A 13,159-nucleotide genomic window follows, 5' to 3' on the forward strand; every position below is an offset into this window, starting at 1 on the left:
AGGGTTTCAGTGGGGGTGGGTGGATTCAGGTGGGGAGGGGGTTGTTCAGGTGGGGGGTTCAGTGGGGGGAGGGGTGAGTTCAAGTGGGGGAGGGGGTGGGTTCAGGTGGGGGGAGGGGGGTTCGGTGGGGGGAGGGGGTGGGTTAAGGTGGAGGAGGGGTGGTTTCAGGTAGGGGAGGGCTAGAAATGGATAAGGCCGTACATTCGCTTTGCAAAGTTTCTGCATTTGATAAATACAGAAATTCTTGCAAATTTTGCACGACGCGCGAAACATAAATGAAGTGGAAAAAATCCATTTTAAGGTGATTTCCTACTTATTATTAACTCCATTATAATGGATTCCAAATGAAATAAAACGCATTTTAATTTGGCGAGAAAAAAATGGATTTAAATCCATTTTTAACCCAATTTTTTGTTGTCTGATTGTAATATGGGAATCGATTATATATACAACATTTTAGACCACGAAAATCCATTATAATCTATTTGTTTTCACTTTTTTTTTTAAAGCGGGTGAGTTTAAAGTGGTTTTTTTTCCTTCTGCGCAGAGCTCCCGTACTCGGTGAATATATCAGAGTTTCATCAAACAGGATTATGGGAAGGACCATTAAAACAGAACGATCGTTTCAGCAAACTCAGCTCCAATTGAAATCCGAGCGTTTTTGTTACCACCACTGAAAATGGGGAAGAAATTGTATTCGGGTTTGTTGTAGTTTTTTTCCTTTTTTTTCCACGCAAAATTAGATACCACAAAACTTTATCGGAATGGGTCAAATGATTTATTTTGCTTTGAGTCCTGATTTGAAAAAAAAATGGAATTAATTACTTGAAGTTCCCAGTTGCGAAATAATACTGGTTTGAAATTTTTGATTGTTCATCTTTTCGATCGAATAAATGAGCAACGCTTGTTATATGGAAACTTCCAGTTTTTCCAGACTTTTAGGATGAATAGATCTAATTTTTATGTAGCAAATCTAATTTTAGATATTTTTTAGTGCTTGTTTGACAAAAAAAAACTCCTAGAAAAATGTAAATTTGGTGTGCAAAATTTTAAAAAAAAATTTTTTTTTCTTTTTTTTTTGTTTATTCACTTTTTGAAAAAAAATTGTGGTCTATCACATCTAATTTTTTTAAACGCAATTGTGAAGTTCAAAGTTTTCGAAACACACCACTCATCTAAGTTTAATCTTATTTGAAAAAAAAAAGGAAAAAAATTCTTTTTTTAATTTCTTTTTATGAATATGGTCGCAACATTATGTGCTACTTGCACAGCAACCGGCTATCATTTCATTTTATATGTTGCGTCAAGTTGTTCTTCAAAGACCATTTTTTTGTTATTTTATTTCCGACCTCCGAAGAAAAGGACAGAATATCTGTGCTAAAGGTGGTTTTTGTTCCGATATATTTTTCGCTATTAAAGCGTAAGCTGGGACTTTATTAATCTGTCTTGAAGATCGTCCCAATGGGTAGAAGCGGGCTATTTGATAATAGTGCTAAGTTAGTAGGAGCAAAATTTCTCACATTGTACTTTGTATGGGGTGGGGGATGATTTATAAAAAAAAAACTAAATTTTTGAAAAATATTCTACCTCTTCGAAAAATTCAAAAATGTTTTTTTTAAACGAATTTTAAAAGGCAGCCCAAAAAATCAATTACGAGCAATCTTTTTTCATGTTAATTTAAAACAAATTTTTAAAATTTCCTGATCTGTTTTTAAAACTTAATTAAAAGGCTAAAGAAGGGCTCTCCTTTAAGCTCATATTTCTTCCAGCCTTAGATGTAAAAAAAATTGATAATTTTGCCCGTTCATTAAATATAACTGTGATCAATTTTCAGCAAACTTGATTGATCACTCCAAAATAAAAATAAAACTGCTAGTATCAGGGAGAAGCCCTGAATGTTTCGACTGTCCCTTAATTTATATTAAGTAAATTTGGGAAAAGAAAATATTGAAAACCTATGCCTTTTGGACAATATCAATGTGTAAAATTTTGAGTCGTACGAAATTAATACGACCATTTAGCTAGCCTCAATTCAACTTGGAACGATTTTATTCTTCGTGAGAGTTCGCCACGCATAAATAATTCGCGTTACGCTCTCAGCATTATAAAAAACTCTTCAAAGCGCGCATAATTTAGTGCAGAACATGGCAATTTGGCAATTTTCAAACCCCCATAACGTTATAAAAATTAATCGGAGGTGAAACATTTTTTACTTTTGAACTCAGGAAGTCGATATTTATAATGGGGTATGAAAAAATTTTGTGGAAAATTATTATTTCGATCGGTGAAAATTGACTGAATAAAAACCACACCGATCATAAATATCCCGTTTTCTTCGAAAGTTGGAACAATTAAATCTCCGCTTACACGTTATTAGCGCAAAATATATCGCGCATTAAGTGTCCCAAATTGGCCAAATTAGCTATTTTAAACCCCTAAAATTTTTGAAAATTGATCACAGGAGAAATATTTATTCTTGAGCGAAGGTCAGCAATATCTTTCGAATAATATAAATTACTCCCTTAAAAAGTTTGCTAGTTAAATAGTCCAAATTGTTTATAATCTAATTGCCTAAATAATCTGTCAGTTTCTTTAAAAATACTCGAAGCAATAACTTATGAACAATAAAGTACGAAAGTTATCGTGAATATGTTGGACGGACCTTAAATGACAAAACAAATGTTTGTTTTTGATCAGAAAAGTGGAAAGGAGTCAAAAACAAAAGTTTTTTATTTCGTTGTTCAATATGTTGTCACACATGGTAATAGGAACTACAAAGTATTGTATTTAGCGCCTGTCCTAACAATAAGACTGAATGGTTTGCCTAAATTCAATTTTGAACGCATTATCTTACCGCTTCTACAAGACGGGAAAAAATTGCGCATTACTCAACTCAAATTGGCCAAATTAGTAAAACTCAAGCCGCATAGTTTGACCAGAGAACCCCCATAACTTGAATCAGAGTAAAAGATTCATTCCCGCACTGGATTTTTATGGTAAATAATCGATTAAAATGGATTATATCGGCAAAATCGGAAAAACAATTTAACCCATTTAATCGACTTTCATGACTCAATCCAACTAAGAAAAAGGCTTTAAGGGGATTATAATCCAATATTTCAAACTTTAAAAATCAATTATAATCGATTATTTTAGGCCACAAAAATCCATGAAAATCAATTTTTTTCTTTAGAAACTGCAGGAATTTTGAACCCGAACAAACATGTTAATCCTTGAAAAACTCAAAAAACTCAAAAAGAGATGCCCGCCCCCTCGTATAACAGCCCTCCCTCCACTCCAAGTTTACCACCCCCCCAAATTTATCCCTCCACATTTTACCCTCACCACATCCATTACCCCTACAACCTACCCTTCCCCTACCACCACCACCTCATCTACACGCCACTCACATCACCCAGGTTTCGACGATCCCCCTCTCTTGCCACTCCCAAGCCCCCCCCCCCGCCACTCCCAAACAACTCCAAACAAAAATTGAAAAAGTAGAGAAAATTGAACGTAAAAAATCTTATTTGAAAAATTTATGTTTATGAATCGTAATTCGTTGCAACTGCACTAAACAGGACTTGAGATAACTCGCAAAATTTGCAAAATTCACCAATAACTTCTAAAAATCCATTATTTCATTATCTTAATTATATTATCATAATTCATTATATTTGATTATAATGGACTATATTGCATAAAAATTTTATGTTATCAATCCATTTTTAATGAATATAATCGATTACTTTTGTTATTTTATGGATACTGACAAAAAAGACAATATATTCGATTATTATCCATGAAAGTTCAGTGAGAGTATTACGTGTGAGTTCTGGATAACCATTTCTTTATGATGGTTTAAAAGTGTTTTCAAAATTTTTCTGCAGTATTGTCGTCGATTATATATTTTTAGGCGATAAATATTTTTGAAAAAGTGTTTTCTTGTTCCAACTTTTAAGAGAGCAACCACATATTTATTCACGAGATTTTTTTCTCTACGGACAAAATTTCAATTGTTATTAACATTTTTGGCAATTTTTTTCTATCATTTTTATTGTCCTGAATCCAAATTTAAAAAGATATTTCACCTGTGACCGTTTTTTAATTTTTAAAGATGGCTAATTCGGGATAATTAACGCGAGATATCTTTCGCCCTAAGAACGCGTCAGAGGAGATTAAATCTGCCCAGGAAATCCTTCCATATTGAAAAGAAGTATGCAAATAAGTCTGTTCAAGAATTTGTTAAAATATGCAAATTTTCTCACTTCAAACTTAACATGGCGTTTTGGGAGATATTTTTCAAAAAATTCAATTTTTTTCTAGAAAAATTAATCCATTTGTTAGAAAACAATACTACTGAAAACTCTTAGAAATGTAGACAGAAAAAGCAGGACTTTGAGCTGGTACGAGCAGTCTTCCTGTACTTAAACTCTATTCAAGTTCTTTTATTCAATACAAATTTTGAGCGTCTTAAGATTTTTATTGAATTAAAACTTATCTTGAACGAGTTTACCAAAATGTCTTTCCGACGGAAAACATCAACCAAAGCCTATTAGGGGTTAAAATATAGGTGTAGATAATCATTAAGTGGTTAATTTTTTCTTACTTTGTTATATAAAAATTCACTAAATTTTTCACTGAAAGAGAAAAAAAAGTTATTTTGAGTTCAACTTTTGGAATAATTTTCATTTGATTTGTGACTACGCCATATGGCACTTTTTGGGTTTTGCTTGATTTCAATTCTCAAAACTGGCTGTGATCTTTTGGTTGAAACCAAACTCAAGCAGAAAAGTTTTTGTAGTAACTTGAAATTTTCTTAAGTGATATTGAACAAAACACAAAGGTAATGCTTTTTTTCAAGCCGAAATCAAAAGCTGCGCTTCCTTAATAAGTTTTTTCCATATTTTAGCAACGGATAAAAAAACCTTACAAAATTTAGGAGCGTGAACTTTTGTTGGAAAATTCTATACGAAAGTTTTATGTTACAAAAAGAAATAGGGCAAATAACACGTAAAAAGTACCGGACAAAATTGTCTAGCAGCACTTTTTACAGGTTTCATGCTTTAAGTGAACTTTGTTAAGGTAATATTTTATGCTTCCTAATGAAAATTTAGGGATGCCAACGATCAATTTGTTTGCTTTTGTGTTGGTAAGCTCACCTCAGGTGGGTTTGACTCTGACTGTGGGCTGTGTGGTGCACACTGGCAGGGCAGTTGTGCAGCACAACATCGTGGCAATATCCTAGGCTCTGGTGGAAGATTGCGATCGGCAGTCTCGTCGGAATAAACTGGGGGATTGCGATCGGCAGTGATCGGACCCGTGTACCTGATGATCACAAAAAGAAGAGCTGCGTTTCAAAAAGCCGTAGTCTTCTCGTCAATTCTAGCTACCATGCTAAAAGTCTCACCAAACTCAAAAAAGTTTGACAAATTGTTTTAGCATAGACAATCATAAAATTTTCCAGATCTGTCTATATAACAAAATACGTATATGACCATAAATAAATACGGAGCTAGTTTTTGGAGTAACACAATAGCAAACATAATTTTTGCAAACTTAGTCAAACAAACTTGCAGTATTTGAAAATTTATGCAGAGAATTCTATTTTTATTCAACATATTTAACAAAACTTTATGCATGTAATCTTTTTCCCAAACTTTCTCAATTTTGTGTAAATAAGTTTTGGAAGTCCTTAATAGGCGCGGCCGAATTTGTTATAACTTCGGCCCTGCTTATTTCTGAGCTTCCAAATGTTCAAAAATTATAAATTTCTAATCTGAATTTATACAAAAGTTTTTCAACAATTTAGAGAAGCAAAATTATTGGCATAAATTTTGTCGCGTGAACAAGTGAATTGCAAAGACTCCCTGGCCCTGGGATAAAATCCATGGTTAAAATTAGCTATATGCGCCAGAAAAGTCCTGAGGGCGTTTCGAAACCTTGTTTGATTTTTTTAAGGTCGGCTAAAATGATTTTCCGAGCTCATCTAAAATCTTATGAAGGCTTTTTTGCAAAAAAACTTCTGTGCTGCAGGCGGATATTTGACTAAAACATATGCGTAGTGTTATTATGTCTTATACGACTTTGAGGGTGAATCACTATCGTTTTTTGAATGCCCCAGAAAGAGGCTCTCATCTAATTGATGGAAGTTCTACAAGATTTTTGTTAACCAGAGCACTTCTAAAGCAGCAAATGGCACCGATACAATATTGATCTTAATGCGTTAAAATACACCCTTATTTCTCGTTAAAATGCATACAGAAATTTAACACAAAACAAGACTGCTTGTATATCAGGGCAACGCCACGAATGTTCTGACTGTCCCTTAATTCATAACAAATAGTTAATGGGAAAAAATATTGAAAATCGATCCATTCTGGACATTACCAGAGACTGTAAATTAATGCGACCAATTAGCTAGCCTCAATTCAAATCGGAACGATTTTGTAGTTCGGGATAATTTGCCACGCATAAACAATTCGCGTTACGCTCTCAGCATTTATAAAAAAGCGCGCTTAATTTAGTCCAGAACATACCAATTTAAGAATTTTCAAGCCCCCAGAATTTTCCAAAAAATGGAGGGGAAAAATCTTTTTACATTTGAACTCAGGAAGTCGATATCTTCAATGGGGTATAGAAAATTTTTGTAGAAAATTTTTATTTCGTCGGTGAAACTTGACTGAATAAAAAAACGAATCAAGTTAACATCCCCCCAAGCCGTTTGGGAGGGGGAGGATGTTAACTTGGTTCTAAGTTAGAAACTTTCAGCCAATCATAGTCGAGCATTTTACATGCAGCGCTTAGCAAATTAATGCGAATTAAACGCTGGAGTGGAAGATCTTAACTTGGTCTATCTGGGGGAAGGATGTTAACTTGATCCACAAAAAAACCGCACCGATCATAAATATTCCGTTTTCTTCGAAAGTCGGAACAAAAATTGAGTTTAAATAATTCTAAACACGATACAGTATTACTCTTAGTTTTAAAAAAAAATGTGAGTACAAAGCTTGACATTTAAACTAAGATCACAGGGCAAACACTTCCTAAGATCACAGGGCAAACACTTCGAAAATTTTTGTCGACCCCTCTGGCCCAATTTTGAAATAAAAACAGGAGAAAAAAGGCTATTTTAGGCTCTTTTTGGAAAATTTTGACCAAAAAATTGCGTTTTCTCGGCGCGCGCTCCCCCCTCAAAATTAGCATGTATTAGCGCCGATTTAATAATTTGGGAGCTATGAATATTGGAACCTATGGGAATTTACCGCTTCTATATCTGTTAAGAGCCTCGACAAAAGTAAAACGTTGAAAAAGAGAGACTGTCCCGCTCATAAACCTGAATGCAATGATTTGAAGGGACAAACTGACAACATTGACCTGACTGTTCTCTGCTTTATTTGTGGCTAGTGTTTGGCCCAATTTGTTTGGCTAGTGTTTGGCCCTCTGGCCCAATTTTGAAATAAAAACAGGAGAAAAAAAGCTATTTTAGGCTCTTTTTGGAAAATTTTGACCAAAAAATTGCGTTTTCTCGGCAAGCGCTCCCACCTCAAAATTAGTATGTATTGGCGCCGAAGGCACCTGTTAAAAGTTTTTTAGGATCCTTCAACCGAAAAGGTATATCTCAAAACAGTACAAAGGGGGACCCTTTGGGTCAGCAGGGAGTCGAATCCCTGAGGGAAAAGGGGGCAACCCCCGCCCCCTTCCCTAAATCCGCCCGCGGCACATGGTACCTTTTTAAGAGAAAATACAATTTTGTTTTTCTCTCCAGTGATGAATGAACCTTTTTTTAAAAAGATAAATGTTTTAGTATCTATTTAAAAGACAAAGTTTTTTCTGTTCAATAAATTCAGAGAGAAACTCGAAATATACTCATACTTGATCGAGCAAGGTAGAAGCACATCTAAGCTGGGTTGAAGAAAGTCGAGCGCATTTTTTGTTTGAGATAGAAGACACACATAAGAGTTTGGCGAGACGAAAGCATAAAGTAGGCAACTCGACAAGGTGAAAAATGGCTATTTTGAGATTTACTGTTTAGATTAAAAAGCTCAATTTATTACAGAGAAATGATCTGTTGAATCTATTGTTGGAGCTTTTCTGCCGCCAAGGCAACCCGCCATTTTCCAACTTGCCCAGTAATTCAAATCTAAAAACAACAATTTCCAGCAGTAGCAGATTTAGAGGGGAGCGAAGCCTTTCCCTCCTTCAGGGATTCGACCCCCTGCCGACCCAAAGGGTCCCTTTTTTGTACTATTTTGAAATAACCATTTTTGGCTGACGGACACTAAAATTTTTCTGAGGGCGCCTTTGGCGCCAATATATACTACTTTTGAGGGGGAGCTCGCGCCAAAAGATATACTTATGAACAGGGGCGGATTTGGGGGTGGGACAAGGGGGCGGAGGCACTCTCTCAGGGATTCGACCCCCTGCCGACCCAAAGGGTCCCTTTTTTGTACTATTTTGAAATAACCATTTTTGGCTGACGGACCCTAAAATTTTTCTGAGGGCGCCTTTGGCGCCAATATATACTACTTTTGAGGGGGAGCGCGCGCCAAAAAATATATATATGAACAGGGGCGGATTTGGGGGTGGGACAAGGGGGCGGAGGCACTCTCTCAGGGATTCGACCCCCTGCCGACCCAAAGGGTCCCCCCTTTGGTACTTTTTAAGAAATCCATTTTTGGTGGACCGACCCTAAAATTTTTCTAAAGGCGCCTTAGTGGCCAAAATATACTAATTTTGAGGGGGGAGCGCGCGCCGAAAAATAGCGATTTTTTGGTCGACGTTTTCCAAAAAGTGCCCAAACGCATTTTTGGACTGTTTTTTCAAGAACTTAGAAATGTAGACAGAAAAAGCAGGACTTTGAGCTGGTACGAGCAGTCTTCCTGTACTTAAACTCTATTCAAGTTCTTTTATTCAATACAAATTTTGAGCGTCTTAAGATTTTTATTGAATTAAAACTTATCTTGAACGAGTTTACCAAAATGTCTTTCCGACGGAAAACATCAACCAAAGCCTATTAGGGGTTAAAATATAGTTGTAGATAATCATTAAGTGGTTAATTTTTTCTTACTTTGTTATATAAAAATTCACTAAATTTTTCACTGAAAGAGAAAAAAAAGTTATTTTGAGTTCAACTTTTGGAATAATTTTCATTTGATTTGTGACTACGCCATATGGCACTTTTTGGGTTTTGCTTGATTTCAATTCTCAAAACTGGCTGTGATCTTTTGGTTGAAACCAAACTCAAGCAGAAAAGTTTTTGTAGTAACTTGAAATTTTCTTAAGTGATATTGAACAAAACACAAAGGTAATGCTTTTTTTCAAGCCGAAATCAAAAGCTGCGCTTCCTTAATAAGTTTTTTCCATATTTTAGCAACGAATAAAAAACCTTACAAAATTTAGGAGCGTGAACTTTTGTTGGAAACTTCTATACGAAAGTTTTATGTTACAAAAAGAAATAGGGCAAATAACACGTAAAAAGTACCGGACAAAATTGTCTAGCAGCACTTTTTACAGGTTTCATGCTTTAAGTGAACTTTGTTAAGGTAATATTTTATGCTTCCTAATGAAAATTTAGGGATGCCAACGATCATTTTGTGTGCTTTTGTGTTGGTAAGCTCACCTCAGGTGGGTTTGACTCTGACTGTGGGCTGTGTGGTGCACACTGGCAGGGCACTTGTGCAGCACAACATCGTGGTAATATCCTAGGCTCTGGTGGAAGATTGCGATCGGCAGTCTCGTCGGAATAAACTGGGGGATTGCGATCGGCAGTGATCGGACCCGTGTACCTGATGATCACAAAAAGAAGAGCTGCGTTTCAAAAAGCCGTAGTCTACTCGTCAATTCTAGCTACCATGCTAAAAGTCTCACCAAACTCAAAAAAGTTTGACAAATTGTTTTAGCATAGACAATCATAAAATTTTCCAGATCTGGCTATATAACAAAATACGTAAATGACCATAAATAAATACGGAGCTAGTTTTTGGAGTAACACAATAGCAAACATAATTTTTGCAAACTTAGTCAAACAAACTTGCAGTATTTGAAAATTTATGCAGAGAATTCTATTTTTATTCAACATATTTAACAAAACTTTATGCATGTAATCTTTTTCCCAAACTTTCTCAATTTTGTGTAAATAAGTTTTGGAAGTCCTTAATAGGCGCGGCCGAATTTGTTATAACTTCGGCCCTGCTTATTTCTGAGCTTCCAAATGTTCAAAAATTATAAATTTCTAATCTGAATTTATACAAAAGTTTTTCAACAATTTAGAGAAGCAAAATTATTGGCATAAATTTTGTCGCGTGAACAAGTGAATAGCAAAGACTCCCTGGCCCTGGGATAAAATCCATGGTTAAAATTAGCTATATGCGCCAGAAAAGTCCTGAGGGCGTTTCGAAACCTTGTTTGATTTTTTTAAGGTCGGCTAAAATGATTTTCCGAGCTCATCTAAAATCTTATGAAGGCTTTTTTGCAAAAAAACTTCTGTGCTGCAGGCGGATATTTGACTAAAACATATGCGTAGTGTTATTATGTCTTATACGACTTTGAGGGTGAATCACTATCGTTTTTTGAATGCCCCAGAAAGAGGCTCTCATCTAATTGATGGAAGTTCTACAAGATTTTTGTTAACCAGAGCACTTCTAAAGCAGCAAATGGCACCGATACAATATTGATCTTAATGCGTTAAAATACACCCTTATTTCTCGTTAAAATGCATACAGAAATTTAACACAAAACAAGACTGCTTGTATATCAGGGCAACGCCACGAATGTTCTGACTGTCCCTTAAGTCATAACAAATAGTTAATGGGAAAAAATATTGAAAATCGATCCATTCTGGACATTACCAGAGACTGTAAATTAATGCGACCAATTAGCTAGCCTCAATTCAAATCGGAACGATTTTGTAGTTCGGGATAATTTGCCACGCATAAACAATTCGCGTTACGCTCTCAGCATTTATAAAAAAGCGCGCTTAATTTAGTCCAGAACATACCAATTTAAGAATTTTCAAGCCCCCAGAATTTTCCAAAAAATGGAGGGGAAAAATCTTTTTACATTTGAACTCAGGAAGTCGATATCTTCAATGGGGTATAGAAAATTTTTGTAGAAAATTTTTATTTCGTCGGTGAAACTTGACTGAATAAAAAAACGAATCAAGTTAACATCCCCCCAAGCCGTTTGGGAGGGGGAGGATGTTAACTTGGTTCTAAGTTAGAAACTTTCAGCCAATCATAGTCGAGCATTTTACATGCAGCGCTTAGCAAATTAATGCGAATTAAACGCTGGAGTGGAAGATCTTAACTTGGTCTATCTGGGGGAAGGATGTTAACTTGATCCACAAAAAAACCGCACCGATCATAAATATTCCGTTTTCTTCGAAAGTCGGAACAAAAATTGAGTTTAAATAATTCTAAACACGATACAGTATTACTCTTAGTTTTAAAAAAAATGTGAGTACAAAGCTTGACATTTAAACTAAGATCACAGGGCAAACACTTCCTAAGATCACAGGGCAAACACTTCGAAAATTTTTGTCGACCCCTCTGGCCCAATTTTGAAATAAAAACAGGAGAAAAAAGGCTATTTTAGGCTCTTTTTGGAAAATTTTGACCAAAAAATTGCGTTTTCTCGGCGCGCGCTCCCCCCTCAAAATTAGCATGTATTAGCGCCGATTTATTAATTTGGGAGCTATGAATATTGGAACCTATGGGAATTTACCGCTTCTATATCTGTTAAGAGCCTCGACAAAAGTAAAACGTTGAAAAAGAGAGACTGTCCCGCTCATAAACCTGAATGCAATGGTTTGAAGGGACAAACTGACAACATTGACCTGACTGTTCTCTGCTTTATTTGTGGCTAGTGTTTGGCCCAATTTGTTTGGCTAGTGTTTGGCCCTCTGGCCCAATTTTGAAATAAAAACAGGAGAAAAAAAGCTATTTTAGGCTCTTTTTGGAAAATTTTGACCAAAAAATTGCGTTTTCTCGGCAAGCGCTCCCACCTCAAAATTAGTATGTATTGGCGCCGAAGGCACCTGTTAAAAGTTTTTTAGGATCCTTCAACCGAAAAGGTATATCTCAAAACAGTACAAAGGGGGACCCTTTGGGTCGGCAGGGAGTCGAATCCCTGAGGGAAAAGGGGGCAACCCCCGCCCCCTTCCCTAAATCCGCCCGCGGCACATGGTACCTTTTTAAGAGAAAATACAATTTTGTTTTTCTCTCCAGTGATGAATGAACCTTTTTTTAAAAAGATAAATGTTTTAGTATCTATTTAAAAGACAAAGTTTTTTCTGTTCAATAAATTCAGAGAGAAACTCGAAATATACTCATACTTGATCGAGCAAGGTAGAAGCACATCTAAGCTGGGTTGAAGAAAGTCGAGCGCATTTTTTGTTTGAGATAGAAGACACACATAAGAGTTTGGCGAGACGAAAGCATAAAGTAAGCACCTCGACAAGGTGAAAAATGGCTATTTTGAGATTTACTGTTTAGATTAAAAAGCTCAATTTATTACAGAGAAATGATCTGTTGAATCTATTGTTGGAGCTTTTCTGCCGCCAAGGCAACCCGCCATTTTCCAACTTGCCCAGTAATTCAAATCTAAAAACAACAATTTCCAGCAGTAGCAGATTTAGAGGGGAGCGAAGCCTTTCCCTCCTTCAGGGATTCGACCCCCTGCCGACCCAAAGGGTCCCTTTTTTGTACTATTTTGAAATAACCATTTTTGGCTGACGGACCCTAAAATTTTTCTGAGGGCGCCTTTGGCGCCAATATATACTACTTTTGAGGGGGAGCGCGCGCCAAAAAATATATATATGAACAGGGGCGGATTTGGGGGTGGGACAAGGGGGCGGAGGCACTCTCTCAGGGATTCGACCCCCTGCCGACCCAAAGGGTCCCCCCTTTGGTACTTTTTAAGAAATCCATTTTTGGTGGACCGACCCTAAAATTTTTCTAAAGGCGCCTTGGTGGCCAAAATATATTAATTTTGAGGGGGGAGCGCGCGCCGAAAAATAGCGATTTTTTGGTCGACGTTTTCCAAAAAGTGCCCAAACGCATTTTTGGACTGTTTTTTCAAGAACTTGCCTTCGGAGCAGAAAATTTGGTCAAAATAGGGTCTTTTACATTGATTTGGGAGAGCTTAGAAAATCAATAGG

The sequence above is a fragment of the Symsagittifera roscoffensis genome, chromosome 1 (genome assembly GCF_963678635.1).
Source record: "Symsagittifera roscoffensis chromosome 1, txSymRosc1.1, whole genome shotgun sequence".
NCBI lineage: Eukaryota > Metazoa > Xenacoelomorpha > Acoela > Convolutidae > Symsagittifera > Symsagittifera roscoffensis.